Source organism: Anabrus simplex, chromosome 12 (genome assembly GCF_040414725.1).
Source record: "Anabrus simplex isolate iqAnaSimp1 chromosome 12, ASM4041472v1, whole genome shotgun sequence".
Lineage (NCBI taxonomy): Eukaryota > Metazoa > Arthropoda > Insecta > Orthoptera > Tettigoniidae > Anabrus > Anabrus simplex.
In genome coordinates this window covers 65,083,655-65,098,789 of record NC_090276.1, presented here as the reverse complement: position 1 = coordinate 65,098,789, position 15,135 = coordinate 65,083,655, and positions in this window count along the sequence as shown.

Below are 15,135 nucleotides of genomic sequence, written 5' to 3'. Positions count from 1 at the left end.
TATCGGCAGCCCTGAAAATGGTTTTCCGTGGTTTCCCATTTTCACACCAGGCAAATGCTGGGGCTGTACCTTAATTAAGGCCACGGCCGCTTCCTTCCAACTCCCAGGCCTTTCCTATCCCATCGTCGCCATAAGACCTATCTGTGTCGGTGCGACGTAAAGCCCCTAGCAAAAAAAAAAAAAATTACTGTATTACAGTAGGTAATGTCAGATGGAAATTAGCAAATAAAAAATGCGCCTCAACCCAGCATCGAACCATCGACCTCCTGCATGCCAACCAAAAACTCTACCCACTGCACCAACAGTATAGCACGACAAGAACGTGCTGACAGTGGTAGTTACCCTACATATGGTTACAGTGTTGCCAGATTGCTACTCTTCAACGTCTGTTTTCTACCGGATATACTCGCAAGACAAAATTTTGTAAGAGACATTTTTTTATTGCTGCCATGTGAGGAGTCGCGCTGCGACGCCCGAGTGCGCGAATTACGCTTCACCCTGTATAGGAGCAAAAACAGATTGCAAGAAAGTAATTGCAGAGGAAAAGAAAAGCTGGGAAGAATTCACCCAGGAAATCAGGAAGGATTTAAATTGTGGGAAAAAATTATCATTTGGAGTTGTAAAATATAGAAGGAATGAGAAGGTGAACACTGGATTCGTAAAAAACAAAGAAGGAGAAATACTGACAGCCAGAAGAGATAACGGACAGATGGAAAGAATATTTCAGCGAGCTACTAAAGGTGTGACATCATATAAGTGGAGAAATTACACAAGCAAACAAAATTGAGGAGGAAAAAATAAAAGAAGAATCAGACATTGGGAAAAGCTGTGGGAATAGATGAAGTGTCAATAGGAATGATCAAAGGAGCAGGACCAGTGGGATTGCAATGGGCATGCAGACTTCTCAGATGTGTGTGTGAAGAGAGAAGAAAGTTCCTGAAGACTGGAAAAAGGGAATAATATTACCAATATTCAAGAAAAGCGATAGAAAGATATGCGGTAAGTAACAAGGAATCACAATCATCTCACATATTGCCAAAGTAATGGAAAGAATACAAAAAAAAAAGAATTAGAGTAAAGGTAGAAAGCCAAATAGAAGAACAATTTGGATTTAGAGGAGGCAGGTCAACAGTTGGAACCCATTTTCATCCTGAGACAAAATATGGAAAAATGTTGGGAATATGGGAAGTGTATGATAATGACCTTTATCGATTTGGAAAAGGCTTATGATAGCATCCCTAGAACAAAAGTTTGGGAATGCCTAAAAAACAGAGGAATTGATAAGGAATTGAGAAACATGATAAATGCAATGTACAAAGATTGCTACGGTAGTGTGAAGACTACAGTCAGGGCATCAGAGTGGTTCTGTTCTTAATGGTGATGGATGACATCATAAAGGCAGCAATGAAAGATTATAGTAGGAAGAAGATGAAGGTGATGTTGTTTGCAGATGATGTGGTGATTTGTGGTGAGGATGAAGTGGAGGTACAAGAATAATTAGATGCAATAAATAAAAATATTGAAAAATGGGGATTGAAGATAAATGTGGAGAAGAGTAAAACAGTGGTGATAAGTAGAGGCAAGAAAGGAAAAAAGGAATTATCAAAGTGGGAGATAAGAAATTGGAAGTAGTAAAACACTTCAAATACTTGGGAAGTGTACTGTCTGAAGATGGAAGAATAGATTTGGAAATTTACAGAAGAGGGGAGTGCTTTCTGTCAACAGGTGGTAGGACTAGTATGGAACAAGGATATACCAATGAAGGCTAAAGAAGTTATGTATAAAGCTTATTATGTTCCTATAATGACATATGCAGCAGAAACTTGAACAATGACTCAGAGTACAAACAGCTGAAATGAAATTCCTGCGAAGTATGGTATGGAGAGACAGAGTAAGAAACGAAGATATATGGAAAGAACTGGGAGTACAGAAATTAAAGGAAAAACTGCAGCAAAACAGATTGAAATGGTTTGGACATGACAAACAAATGAAGTAAGACTACCAACACCAGCCCTGGAAGGATGGATGACAGGGAAGGGAGGACGAGGAAGACCAAGAATGCAGTGGATGGACTTGGTGAAGAGTAGCATTAGAAAACAAAACTGTAACCGGTAGTCAGTGGTTACACGATACACAGATAAGATAAGAGGACAATAGTTAAATTGCATGGCACTTTAATAAAAACTTAACGTACAATGATTATCGCGTCAGTACACACAAATACATATCAGGTTGGGCAAGGTGACGACTATAGTAAAGGAACGCGGAGCGGATCTGGGAGGGCCGTAGAGATACGAAGGTTGCGGGTTTCCAGAAAAATCAACGGTGATCTCTCGATTCAAGATATATTTTCCGAAATAACATTACAAGGTAAATTCCGAACAAAATTGATCTATCTCAACAATCCAGTTACACATTTCCAAAAACAAGATTAGATGTTGTTGCCAAGAGCTTTGCTATAAGGTCGAGAGGTTAACTAAATATATCTTAGCATAATCCAAGTTCTACAATACAATTTTGAGGGTAAGGCGAAACACAGGATAAACTTACAATATTAAATGAACGTTAAGGTGCTTTCTAAGACATCTGAGCCACAAAAGGGAATAGAGGGAAATTAGAAATATTTAAACTTGGCGCAAAGGCCAGTTCAACTTGCTCCCACACCAAAAACACTTCTGATGCAGGGCAGCGGAAAAACTAGCGTGCATCAAGTGACACGGAGATACAAGAGGCAAACCCCGAGGGAAATTAAATTAATCTGCAAATTACATGTTTAGCAAAACCAAGGAAAGGGGAATGCCTCGAAAGCAAACAGGCAGGCCCAGCTGAAAAGTTAAGGCATCTGAAGTAATTGAGTGGTGAGTCTGGGCGAGTAGGGCAAACTCCTATGTGAAAATACAAGCGAACATTAAATATAATTTAAAGTGGAAGTGAGATCAACAATGCTTACCCCAAGGTAGCCCATCCTGGGAGGGAGGATTCACCAATGTGTGTCAAAACGCTGGACTGACGAGAGAACGAAAAACCACGAAATCCTGCCTCGCTCACTTAAAAAGGGAAGTCTGGCCTTGGTGTGATTACCGAGTGACCAATCAGAGCACAGGAGCTTGACTACCGCCACCCAGATCCACCAATCATAATTCTTTATCCAGTCGTGATGTTTTCACTATATTCCAGAACATAGACAAACACTAATGGCGAACTTTCCATCTTCCAGAATTAGTAAGGATGTGCTTCTAGAATCGACAGGGGCCAACACAACCTGTTCCAAAAGTTCTACCAAATATCACAGAACAACCTAATGGTTACTTAAGTCGATAAAGGGAATACAGATAAAATGAAAATGAAAACCTACAACCTGTTTTCCAGTCATTGACCGGGTCAGGGATGTAATGAATGAATCACATATAGGCTATTATTACGAAGGGGTCGCCACTCCCAAAGTGATATATATTAATGAATGATAGATGCTACGAAATGAGAATGGAGAGTGTTGCTGGAATGAAAGATGACAGGGAAAACCGGAGTACCCGGAGAAAAACCTGTCCCGCCACCGCTTTCTCCAGCACAAATCTCACATGGAATGACCAGGATTTGAACCACGGTATCCAGCGGTGAGAGGCCGACGCGCTGCCGTCTGCGCCACGGAGGCTCTACAGATAAAATATACTGCAATAATATTTTACACCATATAATGGAATATGAATAAAATATTCTACCACAACATTCCATATCATACAGCAACATTCCTTAAAAATGGACTCTGCACAGGTCTCAGAAACATTGTGGCGGAATAAGGATGATGGAACGACAGAACAAAGTGGAGAGGAATCATATTTGCTTTCACCCAGTGTCAGCTGGAAATTGGAAAATGATGATGATGATGATGATGATGATGATGATGATAGAGATTCAGATTTTGTTAAGTAATGACAAATTTTACTGTTTCAGGACAAGCATTTTTTTGTTATGAACATTCTTTGTGTGTTGAAAAGCAATTTCCGTTTTCTGATTTCTTTGAAGCTACTGATTTATTTTCAGTGTTCTCATTACGTAAGTACTTAAATTCTTTTACTCTTGCAATTTTATTCATATCAATGGTAAGTTTTTGCCCTACATACTTACATTCAGATATTTTCCCTTGTAACAAACAAGTACCTATGAACCAGCCTTCTTCAGTGCTTCATTGTGTGAGGAATCTTACATGTTGACATATATACTTCCTGACTGCTTTCAGAATCTTACAGCTACAATTTTTTTGCTTGAAGTTGTTGTTTTTGTACCTTTTCTATGTTAAAGGTTTGGCCTTACTTGCATTCTGTTAGTTACGTTCCTGCCTAGCCATAAGAATCGTCTCCAAGGATTCCTTAACAGGTGTACTTATGGACGAGCCGACACAGATAGATCTTATGGTGATGATGGGATAGGAAACATCTAGGAGTTGGACGGAAACAGCCCTGACCCTAATTAAGGTATAGCCCCAGCATTTGCCTGCTGTGAAAATGGGAAACCATGGAAAACCATCTTCGGGGCTGCAGACAGTGGGGTTTAAACCCGCTATCTTCCAGATGCAAGCTCATAGCTGCATTCCCCTAACTGCACAGTCAACTTGCTCAGTATCAGGACTATTAAGACCAGCAGTCTCGTTACTAATACAAGTGGAAGTAGAACGACGAAGAATGTTTGGTTCACCTGAAGAGTATTATTGTGATCACAATTCAATACGGATCAAAACCATGTAGTTTATATTCTATGATTATGTACCCAAATAGGCAAAACAGAAAGCCTATTAAAATTTAGGTCTTAAAATCAACATAGCCAAATTAGGCAAAGGCATTGAATTTCTCAAACAGTGTAAGATGGCCAGCCAAGGCCAAAACTAGTACCTAGTTTAGTAATGTAATTTCAAATATGTTGCACATTATAGTATTGAAAGGGTGGACCATTACGATATTAATTTAATAATTATTATTGTGATCTCAATTCAATATACCGGGCGAGTTGGCCGTGCGGTTAGGAGCGCGCAGCTGTGAGCTTGCATCCGGGAGGTAGTGGGTTCGAATCCCACCGTCGGCAGCCCTGAAGATGGTTTTCTGTGGTTTCCCATTTTCACACCAGGCAAATGCTGGGACTGTACCTTAATTAAGGCCACGGCCGCTTCCTTCCAATTGCTAGGCCTTTCCTATCACATCATTGCCATAAGACCTATCTGTGTTAGTGCGACGTAAAGCAAAATAGCACAATTCAATACGGATCAAAACCATGAAGCTTATATCCTATGATCTCCTGGCTCCAGGCTGGCATGCTGATGACTCCTCAGGATTAAGCCTATCGATGCAAAAGATGCCATGAAAACATTTTCATCAAATACATCCTCATGAATGGGAAGATATATAATCCTGGACCTGTAGAGTCTAGTGGAGGTAAGAGCTTGAGCATCTTGGAATATGACATCATGACCCCATGATAGAGCGTGCTCAGCTATTGCTGATTTGTCTGGCTGGTTGAGACGAATATTTCATTCATGTTCTTTGATATGAGTCTCAATGGACCAACATGTTTGGCCAATGTATACCTTCCGCAAGTACAGGGAATTTTGTTTACCCCAGGATGTAAAAGTGGTGACAATTTGTCCTTGGTTTTACTCAGACTGTGAGCAATTTTAGTGATGGTGCCAAACATGGTTTTTATATTGTGTTGCGGAGGACCTTGGCAATTTGATCTGTGGTGTTGTGAATGTAAGGAAGGTAGGCAGTTTCCTTCTGTGAGCTTTGCTTGGTTGTTTCTCTGGGAAGCAGGGCTCTATGAATCTGCAAATTGCTATAACTAACTGGTAATGAAGTACCCAAATTATAGAATGCAGGGTAAAAATGCATGTAAAAGCAATAAACGATATGTACAATCAATTTCCAGAGTTTCACTTATTTCTTGCAAACACTTGTCTTTCATGGTTATATCTCTTTAATTATTTTGACAGACAAGTTCAGTTTTGTATCTCTTCAATCAGTCTTTTATCCTTTGATTGGCCTTCCATGATAATTAACAAACACAAAAACAACTAAGCAATATAACAGCTGCTCTATTGAGGTAATTCACGAAAGCCACACACATCAGATGACAGTTTGCTAGACGCCGGGTAAAAATGAGTGTGCGCATGCATGAAGCCAGCTACAGGTATGAAAATTGCCTCCTTGTCAATCTGTAAAATTTAGCTTGGCATGGATTATGTTAGCATAGCTTAGAATAGCAGTCTGTGTGTGCCATTCCATATAACTTCATTGGCGCGACATTTTTTGTTGGATTGCGTAGCTTAGCTTAGGTCTGTGTGCGTTGTGGCCTTAATTCTCGCAATACAGATGTTGATTCCCATAGAGAACTTGAAATATTTGTCCTGAGTGAGTAAATTTATAATACCAATATAGTTGGTCTGTTATTGGACATCATCAGTTTTCCAGTTAACTCATTCCTGGTTGCCAGTTTTGCTGCAGTGTGCTAAGTTGGGCTCCTCAGTTGGTAAATAGCACACCTACCAAGACGCATGGCTAGTGCATGCCGTGGAGGTCACTGCGTAGGCTACTTGGAGTCACCGGCAGTGCCAATGCACTATGAGAGATTTTGTCTCATTTTCAAAAATTGATGCTTGGTTGGCCATCAGATGATACAGATGTTGATTCCCATTGGGAACTTGAAATATTTGTCCTGAGTGAGTAAATTTATAATACCAATATAGTTGGTCTGTTATTGGAGATAATAAATTTTCCAGTTAACTCATTTCTGGTTGCCAGCGTTTTGCCGCAGTGTGCTAAGTTGGGCTCATCAGTTGGTAAAAGTAGCCTACTCAGTGGCCTCCACGGTATGCACTAGCCATGCATCTTGGTAGGTGTGCTATTTATCAACCGATGAGCCCTGCTTAGCACACTGCGGCAAAACACTGGAAACAACCAGGAATGAGTTAGCAGGAAAATTTATAATGTCCAATGACGGACCAACTATATTGGTATCTTAATTCTTGCATCGCATCCAACCTGTATGTTCCTAATGGCCTGAGGCATCTGTTCCAAGAGGTGCACCTTCGTACATGTGAGATATCATGTGAATCCTTGATATGATGAGATATAGTGGGATTGCCCGACATATACAGCCATGGTGACCTCTGGACCCCCCTCTGCTGAGCAAGGTCACTTGACCTATCTGATGCTGGCCTTCTTTGCAATCACCTTCATGAGAGTCGCTGGTCCCAAGGCCAACAACAAAATCTCTGTGTGGCAGTAGTGGCGAGTGGATAAAATGCCTAGTGGTTCACTGTTTTGAAAAATAACATGTCCAGATTTATTGTTAATTTACGTTTACATAGATATAAGATAATGACACTGCTTGATTAACAATGCAAATTTCCTTTTAAGGAAAACGGCCGCAGCTTGAAGAAGTTACCAAAACATTGAGTACGGTAATGAAAGAGAGGGAGAGAGAGAGGCAGAGAGAGAATATGAGGTACAATTACTTTAAGCTGATCCAGTTTCCTCTAATTTTGAATACTTTGCTGCTTCAAGAACATGTTAGGCAGACTACTGTTATATAAATCTTGATGTATTTTTCTGTTTACTTTCCAAAAAAATCACGTATTACTAATTAACCTTTTAAGTGCTGAGTTACCAGTTGACTGTTTGGTACCTCAGTGCTGAGTTTTTCATTCATATGTAAAAATATTGTAGAAGCCTCAGTTTTTAGCCGGCCCCGTGGTGTAGGGGTAGCATGCCTCCCTCTCACCCGGAGGCCCCGGGTTCGATTACCGGCCAGGTCAGGGATTTTTACTTGGGCCTGAGGGCTGGTTCGAGATCCACTCAGCCTACATAATTAGAATTGAGGAGCTATCTGATGGTGAGATAGCGGCCCCGGTCTCGAAAGCCAAGAATGACGGCCGAGAGGATTTGTCGTGCTGACCACACGACACCTTGTAATCTGCAGGCCTTCGGGTTGAGCAGCGGTCGCTTGGTAGGCCAAGGCCCTTAAAAGGCTGTAGTGCCAAGGGATGTTATTTGGTTCTCAGTTTTTAACTTATCAGTGGAATGATTAGCTTAAAATGTTTATAAATTTAGGTTCTTTATAAATCTAAATGCAAATGGAAAATCCTGCACTTGTGTTCAATATTATTTTGAGAGAAAACAAAATTACACTTTTTGTGCCCACACGCACATCACCTTTATGCATAGAGCCATAAATAAAAGTACGTATTTCTTAAAATCTGTAGGCAACTAATACATGTAACTCCTTACAAATACATGAGTTGATATTTTAAAATACTTTCTAAACCTCAAATCTCGGTCTAGAAAGCCAAGAATAACGGCTGAGAGGATCCGTCGTGCTGACCACACGACACCTCGTAATCTGCATGCCTTCGGGCTGAGCAGTGGTCGCTTGGTAGGTCATGGCCCTTCGGGGCTGTCGTGCCATGGGGTTTGGTTTGGTTCTAAACCTTGAATGTGGTGAGAGCTCAATGTTTTCCACTAGTTGTTTGTTATACATTTGTTTCATCAACAACCAGCTACACTAACTCCACTGGCTAAAACGTTTTAGAAAATCAATTATTTTGGGGTTGTCATCAAACACTACTTCGCTCCCAGAGTCTGTCACAGTTACTTGAAAGTCTGGTGGAGAAAAGTCATCTGTCCACCATAAAAATAATGATGAAATAGCTTTTGAACTCACCATGTTTTTCTTCCTTCGTTTAGAAGGAGACTCTGTTTCCTTCTCACAATATTTTCAGCACCCCTTGTATTACTCACACTTTCAAAATCTCTTATCAGTTCATTAAAATCATCATCTTTATCATCACTTTCCACTGTGGTTAATAACTGAAAGATTCTTTGATGCGAAATAACATCGCTGCGGGAGCAACTAGCTCGTTGTTTCACCAGGCTTGTTTACATCACAGATGAGCTCCACATACATCTACAAAAAGCTCTGTAAGTTACGTGCCGAAGCTATAAGCCGTGATCAATTAGTTCTAAATAATGCCCAGCAGATGGCAGAAGATACCACAGATCAAATCAGCACTTCAGAATGAACTCAAAAAACTCAACAAAAACAAGTTCTCATGCACCATCTATAGACAGGAGTAGCAGTGCTGGATCGGCCGCGTCAGCCTGTCTATACGTGGGCGTAGCACTCATGGGGTTAAAAGTTTCATGAAACACATAAACTTAGGCTATGTATGCCTAGTGATGCTATAGAAACCATAGCTACCAAAATATTCTGGTTCATTGCGGTTAATTACATCAGAACCAAAAGAACGTGGAATTAAAATCCCTTCAAAACATACCACATACAGCAAATTTTAACCATGCACTCTGAGACAGTGCTTCGGCTAACTTCGGGGCTGCTAGTGCCTATTGCTGGTCCACTCACCAGCAATACCTGGGCTATGTTTTCCTTGCCTTTCATAGCTCCTCTCCTTGCGCACTCTCCTTACGCCCATCAGTCCTGAAAGTGTACCTCTTCACTGGTCCCATAGAACAACCGAGTGTTGCAGTCAAAATGATCTCGAAGTCGCGAATGCACAGAGCTGATTGACCCTGGAGAGGGTGCATCACGGTCTTTTTAACCGGGTTCAGAGATAAATGTTTATAGCTTTTAACGCAGCAGGCCACTAGCTTCCAATCCCTCAGTACCTTACATTTGAGTCGTCCATATCAGTGTGAATAAACAAATCACCACTCACGCTCCTCATTTTCAGCCTGAGCGCATTGTTTGATGGACCATCTAAAACTCTTGGCGTGGCCCAAGACGTACACGTGTTTATGAGTAAGTTTTATTTTATTTTTTCAGTTAATACAGCAAGAATGTTTTATTTTCATGTAAAATAGTGCCTTCATATATACTGAACTCCAACTCATCATGGATAGAAATAGAGAAAGAGAAATTGAAAGACTTATAAACAGCGTTACTCAGTTTCACGCACGAGCAACCGTTGGCCAATGACTTTTTTTTTACTATCTTGAACAATACTGGAATTAATTCGTATATAATTTACAAGCATGCGAAAGGTAACATTGACATTCAAAGATGTAATTATTTGAAAGAACTAAGCCAACAGCTATGCGTGAGATATTTGAAAACAATGCAACGCTCTTCAAACTCTCCCTACGGGAGGTAAAAATGGGAACATTTGCCAAATGTGAGGATTGCCTGAAGAAGAGGAGCCCCCTGCAGATGCACGAGAACTAGAAGGACCTGGAAGATGTGCCTATTGCAACAAAAAGAAAACCCCAAGGCTAGGTGCTGTGTATGCCAGAAACATTTTTGGAAAGAACACTTAGCAGTGACACGTGTTTGTTGCGATACAGAAAGTCAAGAATCCAGTGATGATGCAGAATGAATGTCAACTGTTTATCATTCTATTTTTGTACTGTTAAAATACTGTTGAACATTATTTACAAGTTGATGCAAAATGATTTACTAGTTCTGTAACATTAAAAATAGTTTTTGCTTAATTTGTGCTATTTTTTCTGATCTGGTCTGAAACACCATGTAGGTATAATAAATAAATTGACCTTTTTAATACAATATATATCAAGTCTTATTCTTCTTCCTGATACGATTCTGCTTATGCAGGTTGTTCACAGAGCCTCTTCTAATCTTCTCTTTTTTCCCACATACTGTCACTCATCACTCTCTGCCACTGTAATCCTCTCCGATTTACGTCATCTTCCACCTCATCCCTCCATCTCATAGGGATAATCGTAGGGATGTGGCGACCACATCACCCAGTGGGTAATCACTGCAATTAGCCTCCCGAACACTGGCGGGTAAATCATAAACCTTACCGACGTGAGGAAATGCATGTCAGGCATAACAAAATATTAATGCAAAGATCCATGATAGTCTTAGCAAGCCAGTGGTAGTGTATTAATATCACTTTCTACAATCAAACGAGCCTCGGTTCGAATATAAACCAATACTGAAAGTGACAATATATGTCCGACTCGTTGGCTGAACGGTCAGCGTACTGGCCTTCGGTTCAGAGGGTCCCGGGTTCGATTCCCGGCCGGATCGGGGATTTTAATCGCTTCTGATTAATTCTTCTGGCTCGGGGACTGGGTGTTTGTGTCCGTCCCAACACTCTCCTCTTCATATTCACACAACACACTACACTACCAACCACCACAGAAACACGCAATAGTGAGAACATCCCTCCATATAGGGTTGGCGTCATGAAGGGCATCCGGCCGTAAAACAAGGCCAAATCCACATATGCGACACAGATCGCACCCGCGACCCCACAGGTGTGGGAAAAGCGGTAGGAACAGAAGAAGAAAGAAGAAGAATGAAAGTGACAATATATCAAGTAAATGATATTACATCAGTCTTGGGACTAGTTTCAGCCACCTAGTGGCATCTTCAGCCAAACAAAAATTAAACAGATTATGTGATAACAAAAACATATGTATACCAGACAAAGACAATGTTGCAGGAATAATTATAACATTAAAATACATAAGCTTATGAAAGAAGTGTCTTTTAGAAGTCCATCTTTTCAATACACTATTTTATATTTTATTAGAAATCAAAAATGAAATTACATGCTAAAATATTGGGACATGTTTTGCCATGCTATTCTGAAATGAAATTCCTACGCACTATGATCCAGAAAACCAGGAAAGACAAGATCAGGAATGAGAAAATTAGAGAAGAAGTAGGAAGAGATGATTCTCTCCTCAATAAGATTCAGATATCAAGACTGAAGTGGTTTGGTCATATGAAGAGGATGCCAGTAAACAGAACTGCAAGGAAGGAATTTGACAGAAACATAGCAGGAAGATATTTTTTTTTATTTTTTATTTTATTTATTAGCTGAGGCACCTGAACTAAAGCTCGCTGTGGTGCAGTACATTCTAATATTATGACCCGTGGGAAGGCCACGAAGGAAATGGATAGATTTAGTTAAGAACGATGTACTGCTCAGAGGTCATGATTGGGGACAAGTTGGTGGAGGAAGAATGGTACAACGACAGGATGAGATGCAGGAGGCTCATATATCACACCTGGGAAACTGGAGATGGTTTAGGATGATGATGATGATTCTTAATGTTAAGGTTAAAACTGAGGACGTAGAAATGACTTAAGGCTAAGCTTAAAGATACTACATAAAAAGGCTTATTACAAAAAATCACATAATCACACTTATTAAGATAAGCTGAACACTTGAGTGAAAATAACATATGTTGAGTCATAAAATATCATAGTGAAGTAAGATTGCATAAATCTTATATGGTAGTTAATATTTGCAAACATTCAGGTTCTCAAAACATGTTTCATCTTGGAATGAAAGTGCTATCACTTGAGGCTGTAATTGTGGTTGTTTAAAATCAAGATAAGTGGGCTTGACTTGAATGCTTCCTGTGGACAGAGTGGAAGAGGGGACTTCCAAAGAAGGTTCTTCCTAAGACAATGTTATGTTTAGTCCTAGAAATTCCGGTTGTGGTAGGGAGTTGTCTGAAACGAAAAAAGGGTAAAAGGGAAATACCTTAATTATAATCTCAGGCAAAAACATATGGGGGGAAAGTGATGGAAGACTGACAATTAGTGTTAACCTTACCCATTTGTCGTTCACACTTTGCTGCTGACAGCCTAGGTGCCTGAGTATGTTGGTGCTGCCGAGGCCAAGGCTGCGTGTCTAGTATTGTATCTGCTGTGTGTGGATGGGTATGCAGGAGAAGGAGAGGGGGGTGTGGGGAAGGAGGGTACTATGGTTGTAGGGGGATGAGGCCTGTTAGTGGGCGAAGTTAAAGCCAGAGAGGATTTATCTGGTGATTTGAGTAGAAGTATTACTGAATTTTAGCATGTAATTTCGTTTTTTATTTCTAATAAATCAAGATGCCGGCCCCGTGGTGTAGGGGTAGCGAGCCTGCCTCTCGCCCGGAGGCCCCGGGTTCGAATCCCGGCCAGGTCAGGGATTTTTCTCTCGACCTGAGGGCTGGTTCGAGGTCCACTCAGCCTACGTGATTAGAATTGAGGAGCTATTTGACGGTGAGATGGCGGCCCGGTCTCGAAAGCCCAGAATAACAGCCGAGAGGATGCATCGTGCTGACCACACGGCCCCTCGTAATCTGCAGGCCTTCGGGCTCTAAGCAGTCGCTGGGCAGGCCAGAGCCCTTTCAAGGGCGTTAAGTGCCGTGAGGTTTGGTTTGGTTTGGAATAAATCAAGATAAATAATGTATTGAAAAGGTGGACTTCCAAGAGACACTTGTTATTCCATTTAGTGTGTAAGATGTATGAGACAGGAGAAGTACCATCCGATTTTTGGCAGAATGTTGTTATACCTATTCCCAAGAAAACCGGCGCAGACAAATGTGAAAACTACCGCACCATTAGTTTAATACCTCAGGCCTGAAAAATTTTAACACGTATTATTTACAGAAGAATGGAAAGATAAGTTGAAGCGGAGTTGGGAGAAGATCAATTTGGCATCAGAAGAAATGTCGGAACATGTGAAGCAATCCTGACTTTACGTCTGATCTTAGAGGATCGAATTAAGAAGGACAAGCCCACATACATGGCGTCCGTAGATCTAGAAAAGTAATTCGATAATGATGATTGGACTAAGCTATTTAAGATTTTGAAGGTGATTGGGATTAGATACAGAGAACAAAGAATTATCTACAATCTGTATAAAAATCAGTCAATCGAGGGCTTAGAAAAAGAAGCAGCAATCCAGAAAAGAGTGAGACAAGGCTGCAGTCAGTTTCTCCTCCTTTTAAATGTTTACAGAGAACAGGCAGTATTGAAAATCAAAAAGGAATTTGGAAAGGGAATCACAATCCAAGGAGAGGAAATCAAAACCTTGAGATTTGCTGATGATATTGTTATTTTATCTGAAACTGCAGAAGTGTATAAAAATTATAAAATTCTTTTATTTACAACCACCTATTCAATACATTGTAATGTATTGTATGCAATGTTATGTATTGAATATATCATCTTCAATACGGTTCTATTATGAGATTAATTACATGTAGCCGGGCTGTGTGGCTCAGATGGTTCGATCCTGGCTCAGTCCGGTGGTATTTGAAGGTGCTCAAATACGTCAGCCTCGTGTCGGTAGATTTACTGGCATGTAAAAGAACTCCTGCAGAACTAAATTCTGGCACCTTGGCGTCTCCAAAAACCGTAAAAGAGTAGTTAGTGGGACGTAAAGCAAATAACATTATTATTAATTACATGTAACTGCAGAAGATCTCGAGAAGTTGCTGCTGAATGGTCTTGAGTCGTAATTATAGTTAAGTTTTATCATAGAAGTCAAATTACAATTGTTTTTAATAAACTAGAACTTTGAGAAAACAATTTTGGCCAAATTTTCAACATTTGAAGACACTGTGTTTTGGTTGTCAATATCTTTATAATTATTGGTTATTCCAATGTTAGTATAGTCATTCATATTGTTAAACTATTAACGTGTTCATAAATTCCTATGTTTATATATTTTATTACTTTATTGTTAAGCACAAATTTGTCAAAACTAACCAAATACCTACAACAGGTCTTAACCTTGAGATGATTATATAGGCTGAGGATGCTTGAAATTCAAGCGAAACATGTCCCTATAAAACAGTGTTGTAGCATTATGATCTAACAACATAAAACCAATTGTATTGAATAGGTGGGATATAAAAAATCACAATATTGTAAGCATATTATAGCAAATTCAATACGGGTCTAATCATGACATTGGTTACGTGTAAACTGTGCAAGACCCGTTACAATTCCTGTAACAGCCGTTACATTCATAATAGTGAAATAACAAGAAAAAGGTGAATTTATTGACAGTATTACAACTTCATTATGAAGTGAAATTTCATAATTATACATGATTATAATAATAAGAACCCTGCAGTACCGGTATATGACAAGAATACCTGTAAATAAAATCTCTGTCAGAACTGCTCGAAAGAGACTGATAAACGTAGTTCAACACTAGTACTAGTTGCCCTCACAATTCACAGGCATGCCAATATATTACATTAATATTAAATTAGTTTCAATGTCTTTCAGATTTTCAATATTATACGTCTACTGAACAACAATATTTTTATGATCAAATATCTATGCTGTGAATAAACATTGTTTGGAGAGCAGTCT